This window comes from Amborella trichopoda, chromosome 2, assembly GCF_054954075.1.
Source record: "Amborella trichopoda isolate Santa Cruz 75 chromosome 2, AtrichopodaSantaCruz75HAP2 v2.0, whole genome shotgun sequence".
Taxonomy (NCBI): domain Eukaryota; kingdom Viridiplantae; phylum Streptophyta; class Magnoliopsida; order Amborellales; family Amborellaceae; genus Amborella; species Amborella trichopoda.
This window is the reverse complement of record NC_142337.1, coordinates 34367641-34380333: the sequence shown is the minus strand read 5'-3', so window position 1 is coordinate 34380333 and position 12693 is coordinate 34367641. Positions and strand designations below refer to the sequence as shown.

General features: G+C 39.6%; 1 long non-coding RNA gene across 4 annotated transcripts in view; it reads right to left on the bottom strand.

Annotated features, from left to right (window-relative positions):
• Positions 1–12693, bottom strand: part of LOC110008082 (uncharacterized) — a 52182-nt gene that overhangs the window by 8604 nt on the left and 30885 nt on the right. The window lies entirely within an intron of this gene.

The window sequence follows — 12693 nt, the reverse complement described above, 5'->3', positions numbered from 1 at the left end:
GAACCTAATAAAAATATCAAAAAAATATTCACAAAGAATAAATTGATGAGCAGAGTGGACACGTCGAATTTCAAGTGATTTGGATATTTAGAAAGAAGATTAAAATTCAAATACGAAACACAATTATGAACATCAGATTGGCCCAGATTTAATCTGGGGTGTTAGGCTTACACTATTCCATCAGCTAGTGGGCTAACATAATCATTTCTTAGTCCGGGATCAAGATCCGTACAACTTATCTAGCCCTGAGCTAGATCCCATATATAAACATTTGCGCTCCCGCTACTCATGGGATCTAGAAACCATTTCGCAAGGGCCGCCTCCCCCACTTCTCATGGGATCTCGACCTCAAATACCCACGGACCGCGATCCGTATAAATTATCCTCGATTCATAAATATAAAAGATTGCAGTCCCATTGCTCACGGAAATTAGATCACATTATGCAACAAACGGGGCTCCCTCTTCCCATTGTTTTAAATGCTTTAATTATTTAAATTATTGATATGGTTTATGCATTTTACAACCCTAGTAGCAATCTAAGTAATTTAATTCGTGAAGTTTGGGATCAATACAAAAAAAGGATGGAGATCCACAAATATAGGGATCGAGATCTTGATATGGATGAAGATTCACAAACATAGGGATCGAGATCCCTTAATCCAGGGATTGAGATTCCAACATGATGAGGATCAAAATCCACAAATAGAGAGATTTGACCACCATGATTGGGAAGGATCCAAGTCCCTATGATTAGGGAATCGAGATTCTGGGAAAAAGGAGTGAGCTCCCTCCAAAAAAAAAGGGCTCCGGATGAGATCCCTGCTTTGGAGCATGGGATCTAGATTTTGGAGGTAGAACAATGCCCGTTAGGGACGCTCCAGGTATATATATGCATATTTATTCAAGTTGAAACTTAGGAAATATTATCAGTACACTAAGCAATTCCTTCTTATGCGAAAGGAGCCCAGGAAATTAAATCCCACCTCCAACCTTCTTTTCGATCTTGAGATAAAAACAAATCAACAACAAAATGAGAATGACTATGGCTGTAAATCACGTAATGGCTGTAAATCAAGCCAAGGATGAGAAGAAGCACTTTATTCTTTCATGGAAAAAAAAAATCCCTAGAAAAAATACCAAGTCTCTCTCCAAAGGGGGCATCCCACTTTTTCTTAATACAAATAACGTAAAATAAAAAACAAAATAAAATAAAATCCAAAAAATATATCTCTTTTTATGCACATAAAAAAAAAATAGGCAAATATTCCCCCTCCTCTCTGAATCATGTACCACCTATCCCCTTCATTCTCTAACTCTTCTATTTTTTCTCACCCTAGATCCACTTTTCTAGGATTTCTCACTCTACCTCATGTGAATTTCTTGCCACAACAATTTAAGCCCAAGACACTTCTCTTCTAAGGAATGAAACTCCCTCCTTTTATGGATCTCATGTACTGTCTTCTCTACCCATTATTCTCTTTCTAACTTAGCTAACAATTCCCATTAAAATAGGACCATCAAATCCAAGAAACCAGGTAAGCCTTGCATGCCAATCTTAAAGAAACTATAAACCTTTAGATTTGTCCATGACATAAAATGAAAATCCCTTCTTAACCACTACTTGGACATCCCTGAAAATTAATACCACCAATCATGAAAATAAATAAACAAGTCTAAGGTCATCCCTATAAAAATAAAATAAAATAAATTCAAACTAGCCCTACTCCTAAACGTCCCGGATGCGATTTGCATCATACTTCCCGGGTTGGAAAGAACTTCTCCTCGGAGTCAGCTATTGATCACCATCATCCTCCCTTAGCTGGTGGTGAAGCCTACATCTCCACGCAAGTGTTATTTGCAAAGCATGAGATTAAACAACTGGGATGCACCTCCGATGGTCATCCATTTGGCATATACAGTGGGGAACACATTGCTGACTTGGAGTTCAAAGTCATAAGCCTTCACCACATTGTTGACTTGGAGTTCAAAGTCATAAGCCTTCATTAAAAAAGAAGCATCGCTTCCAACTAAAGATGTTTAGGTTTGCATCTGGGAGAAGATCTCCCAGATGGGGTCCAAATTCACCAGAGGATAGAACTTGAGCGCTATTTCACAAAGGTCATTTTTTCCCATATTTGAAACCACTTCACCACATGTGGTTAAACCTCTGTGTTTAAAAGTTTAAACCTATTAAGTCATCTTTTTCCAACTCACCATTATAATGCACCATAAGAAGAGAACTCGCTAAAACTAGGTCAAAACCAAGCTCCAGCTTTAGCTGTTCACAAATTTGATTCTAATAAATGGGCCCTTTATGGCAATTATAGCCTCTGACCAGAACTACAAGAGAGCGCCCATTGGAATCAAAAGAAATTTGGAGCTTTAACCAAAAGAATAACTTCACCATCTCTATTGAAGCTTTAACCAAAAGAATAACTTCACCATCTTTAAGCCGTTCGAGAGAAACGAGAAGAAGCTTACCATACCGTGAAAGACTTGTATTGTTGTCACTAAAAAGACCTACTCCAAAACAAATTTGGAAAATAGCAATGACCCTAAAACCACCTTCCTCAAAGAGCTCTATGGGTTCATATCAGCACCAAGAACCATGGTCACCCCATTGAATAAAAACAAAATCAAAGCAACTCCATGTTCCTGTAAAAGAAAATCAACACGGGTCTTCTCATGATACGGGACCTCTCCAACTTTATCTCTCCTTGTAGATTTGTCTCTTCTCTCATATGTGTTAACAATGGGTTTTCTCCATTGCCCTTAGGAGCAGTTTTGAAAATAAATAAAATTATTTTATTTCTCTTATTTCCTTATAACCAAAACATCATATCTTACTTGGGCCCTTTTTAGTCAAGTCTTCTTGAAAGCACCTCCACTCTTTCCCTTTCTATCTGTTGAAGCAAGGGGGGCCAAAAATATATTGAGGTAGGGTTTGGCAAGAGTGGTATGATGCACTTTTCATTCTCTCTCAACATCCCTGTTCCCTCTCTTTCTCACTAAGCATTTAGAGGGTACCTTGAGCTCAATGGTGCATCCATAGCCTTGCAAGGGACACCCTAATCATCTATTGTGAAGCCATCTTACACCATCATCTCTCTATTACTTTTCTATCTCTACAAAGCTACTAATATCTTTTTTATTCAAATTTTCAACAAGGTTAGGATTGCTTGTGATGCTCTAAAAGTGGATATACTTGTTCTCTACAAGCCCTAACTTGAGCACTTTGGTGAGTTCATTCCATGCTTTATATTTTCTCATCTTGTTATGATTCTTGACTAAAATAGAGTATGAAATTGATCATATTAAATTGAGGATTCAAGTTGATGATTTGAGCAAACACTTATTGTAGATACATGCCTAGGTTTATTATGTGATTGAAGAATATGCTTGTGAAGTGTTCGACTATATATTCAAGTGGGATTTAAAGTGTGATCTTGGTCTAAATTTGATTGCATATTAATCCATATTCGTAGCCCACTTTAATCGATCCTAACATTTGGTATCAGAGCTCTGGTTGGATACGAGAAGCATACTTTCAGAATTGGTAAAAATAGAGAAGCATGATGGATCTAATTTTTCTTTATGGAAAACAAAATTATTTTTCTTGCTTCATAGTATGGAATTGTTGTATGTGATTAATGAATAGAAACCTAGTGAACCCGACGATGACTCTACTCTTAAAGAGAGGCAAACATATTTGAAGTGGAAAAATGATGATTTTTCATATAGAGGTGCTATCTTAAATTGTTTGAGTGATAGGTTGCACAAAGTATTTGAAACGTATGCTAATGCCAAGGACTTATGGGTTGCAATCGAAAAGAGGCACACCAATGATAATTATGTTGCTAAATGTGAGCTTTATAAATATTATGGCTAATCAACTTGCTAGTTATGGTGAGCCCATAAGTGAGCACCAACAAATCATGAAAATTATTGAAAACCTTCCTAATTCTTGGAAAGCTTTGAAAGAGAACTTGCACCAAAATGGTACAATTCATACCTAGGATGACCTTAGAGGACATTTCAGGATGGAAGAGAATGATAAAGTTAAAGAGAAGGATGAAAGAGCTAAAAACCAAGCTTATTTAGCAATGGCTAAGAAAAATGATAACTAAGTTCCTAATAAGAATGCTAAGAAGCCTCTCCATCTTAAAAATTCCTACAAGTTCAAGAAGTGCTATAATTATAACAAGTTTGGTCATATTGTTAAATTTTGTAGGGAACCCAAGAAGAAGAATGTTGGACAAAGTAGTGGCTCCAAGGACTTCTCCTTTGTGGTTGAAGAGTCATTGATGGTGAGCTCCCCCGATGAATGGTGGGTGGACTCCAAAGCTACTAGGCACATCAAAAAAACACAATGAACAATATGGTGGAGTTCAAAGAAAAGGGCAATGGCGCTGGGAAACTCTTTATAGGCAACTCGTCTAGTATTAACATTCTTGGAGAAGGGACAATTAAGCTTCCACTCCCATCCTGTGACAATTTAACTCTTAATGATGTTTTGTATGCTCCGGATATGATAAAGAATTTAGTTTCTCTCTGTAGGATTGATAGGGGTGGGGGTGATATTTATGTAAGGGATGGAAATATTACGCCACGTTCATTTGTTGTATGATCAATAGGGAAGGGGGGAGTCCATTCTAGTTCGAGCCTCTCTTTCCGTACCTTCACCTAATTAACCACCGTGACCGCCCGCAATGTATCAAATCCCAATCGTCCAACACTTTCTTTAGTTTAGTGTTATCCAGTCATTTCAACTCTTATAGTAAAGAAGGATAAATTAACTTAAATAATATAGTGGGTTCCTTCGTTTCTATGATTACTTCTTAAACGGTGAGGCCCTTTCTTTTTTTACTACTACCAAAGGCCGGAAGATTGAAATTACGTCTCCGGGTCGTACGCCTGGAACAAGAAGGCCTGATCGTCGTACAATTTCGACGATTCAAAAAAGAAAGGACTCTCCCTTAGTGTCTTTCCACTTCCGTCAACCTCCCTATTATCTTTTGATATATTCCGATTGTCAGTCAATTCTATCCACTCCATTCAATCCAGTTGGTACCTGCATCTCGATTCAATTTTTCCCCCCGAAAGAGAAAATCAATCAAAACAATGTTTCAAAAGTTCCATCCGTCCCACGAGTGATCCATAGAAGTGTGTTGCAGTAGTCAAAAGGAGTAGCGTATTCCAAGATTGAATTGCCCTTACTATCATTCTAAAGACCTTAATGATCGGAGAACTACCTTGATGTGCCGGATCGATTTAACAACACTTCGAAACCCTTCGTGATCGGGTGGGACTGCGCTTGTTGCTACTTTAGGCTTCTGTTCGATCGAGGGAAGGCTTCCCTTTGCTCGGAAGGAGCCTTTCCGTTTTTTTTTCTCATGATATAGGAGTGATGCAAGCATTGAGACTCACTCTGGTTCCCGCAACCACTTTTGTACTTTGACTCTATCTATAGGTAGGTGTGGGGCTTGCGTAATGTAGTTAAGGCTGATTATCAAGCAAAATGATGCTTTTGTTGTAAAGGCCACAATGGTTGGCAATATGTACAAACTTGATCTTGATAATGGAATGAAAAGGCCATTTTCTTATGATGAGTATTTTAATATACGGCATAGAAGGCTTGGTCATATTGGTTATGAGAAATTAAATAGATTAATGAGACAAAATGTTATCCCTTATCTAAAAAAGGAATATTTCAAATGTGAAACTTGCTTAAAAGGAAAAATGAATAGAAAACCATTTCCTAAATGTAAAAGAGCTCAAAATCTACTTGAAATTGTTCATACCGATATGTGGAAAACTAAACCCAAAAGTATAGGGGGAAGTGAGTAATTCATTAATTTTTATACTTACTTAATTTCTCATAAAATGAAGCACTAGACAAATTTAAAAGGTATAAATTAGAAGTTGAAAACCAATTAAATAGAAACATCAAGATTCTTAGAAGTGATAGAGGCGGAGAATATAGATCCAATGAATTTAGTGAGTTTTCTAATAACAATAGAATAGTTAGGCAAACCTCTTTGCCTTACACCCCTCAAAAAAAGGGAATGGCAGAGAGAAAGAATTGAACTTTAATTGATATGGTCAATTGTATGATTCAAGAAGCCGGTCTAGAATATCAATTTTGGGGAGAAGCTATTATGGCGCTCTTACCCAAAAAAAGCTATCATGGTGGCAACATATATATTAAATAGAGTGCCTTCCAAATCAACTAATGTAACACCCTTTGAGCTTTGGTTTGGTAGAAAACCCAACCTAGACCATATCAAGGTATGGGGCTCCATGGCACATGTTCATATTCCCCGTGAGAAGAGGGATAAGCTAGGGCCCAAAACTATAAAGTGCATATTTGTAGGATACTCAAGTGACTCTATGAGTTATAAATTTTACAATGAAGATCTAAAAAAATTATAGAGAGTAGAGATGCTTACTTCTTTGAAGATGTTGAAACATCAAAGGTAAAAGAAGCTAGAATTTTAGAACAAAATGAGGAAGAAGAAGAACCTCAAAATCCTAACATAATTGATGTAGGAAGCTCTTCTCAAATTGATTACACTAAAGCATTTGAGCCGAGAAGAAATACTAGGAAGATTGACAGACCTAGTTATTTAGATAATTATATATACTATAATGAAGTTAATGAAGCACAATGTAATTTAAGGAAGCTATTAGCTCACCTGAAGTAATGACTTAGATGGAAGCTAGGAGGACAAAATATAAGTCTTTGATAAATAATGAAACATAGGTATTAGCAGAGTTATCTACAAATAGAAAGGCACTTGGTTGTAAATGGGTATATTCAAAGAAGCTTAATTCTGATAGAAGTGTAAATAGCATAAAGCAAGATTGGTGGAGAAGGGGTTTAGTCAAAAAGAAGGCATTGACTAGAAGGAGACCTTTTCACCTGTAGCTAGAAAATCTTCCATTAGAATAATATTAGCCATAGCTAATCATTATGATTTTGAGATTCATCAAATGGATGTTAAAATTGCATTTCTAAATGCAGAATTAGAAGAAGAAATTTACATGTCACAACCTAAAGGTTTTGAATGTGAAGGTCAAGAAAATAAAGTATACAAGTTAATTAAATCATTATATGGTTTAAAACAATCATCAAGACAATGGTATTTGATATTCTCATATACACTTAGATAATATGGATTTAAGAATATCACTGCAGATTATTGTGTATACAATAAGAACAGTGGGGGTATTCATTTAATTTTGATCAAGTATGTAGACTGTATAATCATAACAAGAAATGATGGAAAAGCCATTGAAGAATGTAAAATGTGGTTGTCCTCTAAATTTGAGATGAAAGATATGGGACATGTTGACTATATTCTAGGAATTAAAGTTACTAGAAATAGAAATAAAAGATTATTATATCTTGACCAAGAGCAATATACTTTTAACGTACTAAAGAAATTTAGAATGGAGAATTCTAAACCCATGGCTACCCCAATTGATAAAAGTTGTAAATTAACAAAGGAAATATGTCCTACGACTAATAAAGAGAAGGAAATCATGCAGGATTATCCTTATGCATAGGCGGGTCACCTAATTATTTAATGAATTGTGTTAGACCTGATATAGCTTATGCAGTGTGGGTTGCTAGTAGATACATGATCAATCCTGGTATTGAGCATTGGAAACTAGTCATGAGAATATTTAGATATCTAAAAGGGACACATGAATATGGCTTATGTTATGGTACTAAGGATCTAATCCTTAAGGGATATAGAGATGCTAATCTAGGAGGTGATGTTGTTGAATATAGATCAACATATGGATGGTTATTCACTTTTGGTGGGACATGTATCTCATGGGGTAGCAAGAAGCAAAAATATATCTCACACTCTACTATGGAAGCTGAGTATATTGTATTGTATCATGCTTCAAGAGAGGCAATTTCCTAGTAAAATGCCACTAGCCAAATATGGGCACGAGCCTACAATGATATATTGTGATAATCAAGCAGCAATAGTCATCTCAAAATACCCAATGTGTCATGGCAAATCAAAGCATATTAAGAAAAAATATCACTCCGTAAGAGAATTTGCAGCAAATAATGAGGTAGAAGTTAGCTATCTCCCTACACAGTTGATGGTTGCTGATCCATTAACAAAGGGTATTAACATTGACGCATTTGAAAGGAGTGTGGCTGCCATGAGACTTAGATGAATTAATAGATCGTCATAATTGATGCCTTGGTGGAATGTTAAAGCATTTGTGAGCCAGTTGATAAGTCTTTGTGATTATGAGATTTCATTAATAGCCTATGTGGCACTGTGATGATTATAGCTTTTGTGATATTACATGCCTTTGTGGCATATGTTTGAGCCTCCGATGGTAAAAATGTTAGGTCATTTGATTGTTAATGGTTCATTATGTGATGAAAATCGCTCGAAGAGATGTAGCCACGAACCACCGCCAGCTAGTGTGCATTTGCACACATTTTACCACTATCCTTAGTTAGAGGGAAGTGATGAGCTAGTTGTTATCAGGGCAATTGAGAATCTCTTAGTGAGATGCATCTCTTTGTGAGATTTTGTGGTGACTCGCTGCACTAATGAAATGGCACCACATATGATGGGTGCATGTATGACATAACAGTAGAGGGTATCCACTATTATTTGTTTATGGATACCTGGTGGAGAGATTATATGGATCTAGAAGCACATGCATGAAGTTCATGAAGTGGTTGATGATCATACAATACGTCACGACTATGATGAGCGTTGGAAAGAGTGTGGTTGATGCCATTGAGTGAGTAGATTATATGTGTGGATAGATCGAGTGCTTGAGGATGTACAGCTCAAGGGATCACGATAGACCTTCTTGCTTCAATGGATGGATGTTTTATTATGCCAAAACCATGTCGAAAACAGTGGGGGACAGTGGGTTTTCTTCATTGCCCTTAGAGGCAGTGTTGTAAATAAATAAAACTATTTTATTTCTCTTATTTCTTTATAACCAAAACATCATATTTTACTTAGGCCCTTTTTAGCCACGTCTTCTTGAAAGCTCCTCCACTCTTTCCCTTTCTATCTGTTCAAGCAAGGGGAGCCAAAAATATATTGATGTTGGGTTGGAGAGAGTGGTATGATGCAATTCTCATTCTCTCTCACTAAGCATTTAGAGATGCTTTGAGCCCAATGGTGCATCCATAGCCTTGCAAGGGACACCTTAATCATCTATTGTGAAGTCATCTTGCTCCATCATCTCTCTATTACTTCTCTCTCTACAAAGTGTTTAAGGTCATTTTCCATCACTTGTATCCTCGATGCGAATAACGAGAGAGCAAACCTAGATCCGCAGGTACCAAAATGCCACTGGACTACGGAAGCCATAGGTCAATAAGCCCTGATCCAGAAGTGAAATTTTCGACAATCTCAGAATGGCTCAAGAAGGTTCAAGATCGTACCTGTTTCCTAAGAACACCTGCCAAGTTTTGTCGCAATCCGACGAGTTACAAGCAGTACAGACGACAAAACAGTTTTGGGAAATTTTGCCTCTTTCGTGCTGAAAATAGACTCTGAACTACAACACCATTATCGGAGTGTCAAATGGCCTCCAGACCATCGCCGTTGGATTCAGAACGTTCGAAAACCCCCGCGTACCAATTTTCGACGCATTTGGAGGCTTCTGGAGCAAGTTATGGCCAACTTACCCAAATGGGTAGGTCGTACACTATTATGGTGCACCCTCAGTGAACCAGTTTCCATTAATGAAAACTGTGCTTCACCATTTCGGAGGCAAACTTTACATGGCCGTATCTTCCTCATCCCGGGTCAGATCGAGCCCAAATTTTGGGAGCATGTTCGTCTCGTCGACCCGATCGATTTGATATGTGGCACACATAATGACACAGCCCGAGCCAGAAGAAATCAAAGAGAGAAGTTCGCTGGAAGTTCCAAAAGTAGCAGGAAACTTCCAGCAGCACTTCCTCTTGATCAAACACCTGCATCACAACGCTTGAGGTCGGATCGTCGCGAAATAGGACCCGTTACGACCACAAGGTCGAGAACTTCCTCCAGGTCAAACCTTGCACGTGATGGACGGTTAGATTCCTTAAAAATTAGGGATGAACAGCGGCAAATTCCAGCCACCGGAATCTAGATTCCCACCAAAGTTTTTCAATTTGGAAAACGGTCATCTGGGCACCAAATCAAGCCATTCTTTTGCATAATGAACATGGCGACTTGCTCGTCACGCTACAACAAAGAACTCAACGAAAAACATTGAAAAACGGGCTGAATCCTGAATCTAAAGTTGCACGTTTTTCCATGTTTGCCGCGTCATGATCATGGTCCAAAACTTTGATCCATGGCTCGAAATGGATACCAAAATGACTGTCTTCTCGAGCTTGTCAAGAATACAGTATGCTTTTGACCGGATGGTAGCCAAAAAGTCTTCGAATCAGCCACGGAAAGCTTGCACGATTGAACGACCATTACAGGGACTGATTTGGAACTTCACAAATTGTTGGTGTAGGGGCCAAATCGTTATTTTTCTCTGTTTTTTTAGAATTTCTTTAATTTACTTAGTTAATTTTCAACAATTAGGTCAAAATTTGATTGAACACCCATGTTTGGGACCCACTCTATATATATCACGTGATGGCATTATACTAGAACTCCACTTTGGCTCCATATTAATTCTATCTTTTGTTCATTGTTGAGTCACGTTTGAGAGAGAGAAAGAGGAGAGAGAAATTTTGAATGGATACCCTTAGGCTTAAAGGTGACTTTCTCTCTCTTCTTTCTCTCTCCTCTCTCTTCTTTTTTTCTCTCTTTCTCTCTCCTGTCTCTCTCCTCTTTCTCTCCTTTGCTTGCTTGACTAGAGGGCAGGCTGAACCTTGTGCTGCCGTGCCAATCTTGTCGCCGAGCAGCCTAGCCGCCGTGCCGGTCTAGTTACCATGCCCATCTAGCTGCCACGTCAAACCAGCCGCTGCGCCAGACCTGCCGTCGTGCCAGTCTTGTCGCCGAGCAGTCTAGGTCTAGTCACCGTGCCCGTCTAGCTACCGCGTCAGACCAGCCGTTGTGCCAGATCAGCCAATGTGCCAGTTTTGTCGCCGAGCAGTCTAGCCGTCGTGCCGGTCTAGTCACCGTGTCCATCTAGCTGTCGTGTCAGACCAGCTGCAGCGTCAGACCAGCCGTCATGCCTGTCTAGCTGACGCGTCAAACCAACCGCTGCGCCAGACCAACAATTGTGTCAATCTTGTTGCCGAGCAGTCTAGCCGTCCTGTCGATCTAGTCACCGTGCCCTTCTAGCTGCGGCGTCAGACCAGCCGCCGCGCCAGTCTTGCCATTGTGCCAGCTTGACTGCCGAGTCAAACATCTTCTCTCTTTCTCTCTTCTCTCTCTTCATTCATTTTCTCTCTTCTCTCTTTCTCTCTTCATTCATTTTCTCGCTCTTCTCTCTTTCTCTCTCTTCATTCATTTTCGCTCTCCTCTCTTTCTCTCTCTTCATTCATTTTCTCTCTTCCCTCTTTCTTTTTCTTTCTCTCTTTCTCTCTCCTCAATTTTATGGACGGCAGCATAAGCTGTCGTCCGTGTTTCTTCTTCACTTTCTCATTTACTCCCTGCACGTCCATTTTCCCGCCACGCACCCTCACGTTCACCTTCTCTCCTTTCCTTGTGGTCCCTCACGTCCACCCCCTTCTGTCCTTCAACCCACACGGCAGCAACCTCTGTCGTGCACTCTCTTCAACCCACATGGCAGCAACCTCTGCTGTGCCTCTTTTCAACCCACACGGCAGCAACCTCTGCCGTGCCCTCCCTTCATCGCCGAGCCCTCTCCCACTGCCGTGCGCTTCTCCCACTGCCGTGCGCTTCTCTCACTGTCGTGCCTTCACCGCTGAGCCCTCCACTGCTGTGCCTTTGCTGCTGAGCCCTCCACCCTATCGTGCACAGCCCATACCAGCCATGACCACCACACTGCCATCCTCTACACGACCATCTCAGCCATCCCGCTGCTGCCCCCTGCTCCTCTCTTCTTCACTGCCACCTACTTGCTGTCCACGCTCAGCCACCTCCTCTTCTCTCAATCGCAGCCCCTCCCCTTCTCTCAGCAACCTCCGCCTTTCTCAATCGCAGCCACCTACTTGTCATCTATTCTACCCATCTCCACATCTCTCTCCACCTCTGCTGCTCTCATCTCAGCCACCTCACTCTCTTCCTTCCTCGCTTCCAACTCTCCCACATCATCGCCACCTCCCCACGATCCTTCTCTTCCATTCGCTGCCTTCTCTCTCTCTGTAAAAAGTCCCACAGCAATCTTTCCCACTCTACTTTTGCCTCGTACTCCCTCCTCTCTCTACTCTCTCTGCTCTCTCAGCTTTCTCTCTCTAAAACCCCAAAGCAAACACCCCCACTCTTTCTTTTCGTTTGTTTCATTTCGTTTCGTTTCTTTTCTTTTCGTTTTGTTTCGTCCAACATCCCTCACTCAAAACAAACTCTTCATGTCTCCTACTCTCTCTAAACCCAATAACCCAATTTCAAGCCTCTCTTTCTCTTAACCAAATCCCTCCCTTTTTATTTATTTCATTTTAACTTCTTTCATTCATTTCCTTTTGTTTCATTTTACCATATTATTTTTTTTTTTTATTTTCCCTTTATTTTATTCTATTTATTTTACTTTACTCATATTATCCTACTATACCATCCTT